At 48.9% G+C, this 2,366-nt stretch overlaps 1 pseudogene; it reads left to right on the top strand.

Annotated features, from left to right (window-relative positions):
- Window positions 1–714: 714 nt before the first annotated feature.
- Window positions 715–920, top strand: LOC142289204 (U2 spliceosomal RNA; annotated as a pseudogene).
- Window positions 921–2,366: the final 1,446 nt, after the last annotated feature.

Below are 2,366 nucleotides of genomic sequence, written 5' to 3'. Positions count from 1 at the left end.
TTCTTTTATGTGCGACCGTAGTAATAGCTGCGCCCACTTCCTGTATGGGAGTGGAATGCAGTGAGGGTAATGGAACGCACGCCTGCGCATTTGTGTTTAACGTCGCGCATGTGCAGAACGGAGAAAAGGCTGCGCTCACTTCCTAATGAAAGGGAGTGAGACGCATCTGGGAAGGGAAGGGAAAAGATTAGGGTTTGGGGATGATGAAAGGGCTTTCTACGGGCAAGGATGGCAAAGGGTGGCAGTGACGGAAAGTCAGGCAGCCTGTCCTGTCCTGTCCTGTCCGTCCGTCTTTTTGTATCATGAATTGGAAAGACTGCAAGGGGGAGGGGAGGTGCTTGTGTCCAAAAGGAGGAGTTATTCAGATTCATTGCAGTGGGTGCAAAAAGCACCATTCTTCTTGTTTTTGCTCTGCAAAACAGCCTTTTCAAGGGTTGGCTTGGGTGACAAAATGTCTTCTGTAGGCGTGGGTTTGTCTCCCTCTCCCTAAGATGTGTCCGGTATAGGCCAGGGTGCCACTCAAGGCCGTAACCAATTCGGGTTATAGCTTCTCGGCCTTTTGGCTAAGATCAAGTGTAGTTTCGGAGGACGCTACCTTGGTCGGTACTGGAAGGTGCCTGGGATTGCACGTCTGCCGGCCTTGAGGAAGTGTGTGCGCCTTCTGGTGACACATAGCCCTCTTGTGCCTGGACGGTTCCCAGGCAACGGGAGGCGATCACCTTTGTTATTTTGAAGTCCTACTGATAAACAGAAAAAAAAAAAATTAAATCTGTTCTTATCAGTTTAATATCTGATACGTCCCCTCTCTGGGGACCATATATTAAATGGATTTTTAGAACAAGGAGATGGAAAAAATCTTGCTCTGTCCACTGCACGCATTGACCTGGTATTGCAGTACCTCCAGGACCGGTGCACCCCTTCTTAACCCAGTTTCCAAAAGCAGAACTCAATTCACCTGATTCAAATGAGCCCCATTAGTGAATTGAAAGAAAGCAAAAACTTTATATGCACCTCAATTTGGCCAATTCACTTTTCACACTTTCACCCTTTTTTTTATCTTTCACACCTTTTACTTGCTTTATTGATGCAAAAAGCTGTGCCAAATAGCAAACTCATCTCCACTCAACTTGACCAACTCTGCTATGTCCCGTGCAGTATCTTATTCTCAGTCTTATCTAGATCATTTGCAATTGAATAGAATAGATCCCTTTTGGCTGCTTATGACTGTGTAAAATATGTAGTTTTACTGGGCTGGGATGAGAGAATCCATTGAAGCATGGTGTAGGGATTGTGGTTCCTGTGTGCTAAGAAGAGAGGCTGGCACCAGCCAGAAAGCCCCATTGCAGCCAATAATCACTTAATAACTTTTTCAACTTGTCATCATATGGGAGGCCTTCCATTCCTTGTAGTAGTCTAGTTGCCCACCTTTGAACTGACTCTAACTTCTGAATGTCCTTATTAAAATGTGGAGCCCAAAACTGGTTCCCATATTCCAGATGTAGCCTTACAAGTGATTTATAGAGGTGTAACAATACGTTGGGATCACGGGATCTAATCTCCCTTTTTATACACCCTAAAATCTTGTCCCAAGCAGCATTCCATCAGCCTCTGGAAGGTTCCTGGCGCATTGCACAGCTCGAAGGGCATGCTTTTGAACTCGCAGAGACCCATAGGGGTGGCGAAGGCGGTCTTCTCCCGGTCTGCCTCAGCAACGGACACTTGCCAATAGTGACTAGTGAGATCAAGGGTAGAAAAATAATTTGCAGTTCTCAATGCAGCTAGCGATTCCTCAATACGGGGAGTGGTGCCGTCCTTCTTTTTTAACAGGATCAACAGAGCTGCCCAAAGGCTACAACTGTCATGGATAACCCCAGCCGCCTTCATGTTGCTCAACATGTCCTTGGTACACTGGCAATGTGAAGGTGGTATTGGCTTATAGCTCTCTTTGATGGGTGGGTGTGCACCTGTGGGGATGTGTGTTGGACCCCTTTTATTCCCCCAAAATCTAGCGGGCTTCCCACCGGTAACCCGCTCCCCAGCTTGGATGGATGCTGAGGGAGCCCCTTTTGCCCGCAGGCTCTGGCCCTGGGAACTGTAGCCTTGGCGGTGACTGTGCTTCCCTCTACGGTGTGAGCTGTTGCCTTCAATCGGGTCTTGACTGCTGGGAAACCCTGGAGGTTCCTGTCGCTAACGGATTTGACCGGTTTTACGGCGACTCCTAGCCTGGTCGGGGTCCGTAGGCCCTGCCGGATGGTGCTGGCTTCTCTTCACTCCCCGATCTGGTACCGGCGGGCCACCGCCCATCCCCGGTCCGTACGGTTCACTCCAATCAGCCTCTCCTGCAGAAGGTCACCACCGTCTGCCAA

Source organism: Anomaloglossus baeobatrachus, unplaced genomic scaffold (assembly GCF_048569485.1).
Source record: "Anomaloglossus baeobatrachus isolate aAnoBae1 unplaced genomic scaffold, aAnoBae1.hap1 Scaffold_91, whole genome shotgun sequence".
Classification (NCBI taxonomy): domain Eukaryota; kingdom Metazoa; phylum Chordata; class Amphibia; order Anura; family Aromobatidae; genus Anomaloglossus; species Anomaloglossus baeobatrachus.
This window is presented reverse-complemented; position numbering and strand designations above follow the sequence as displayed.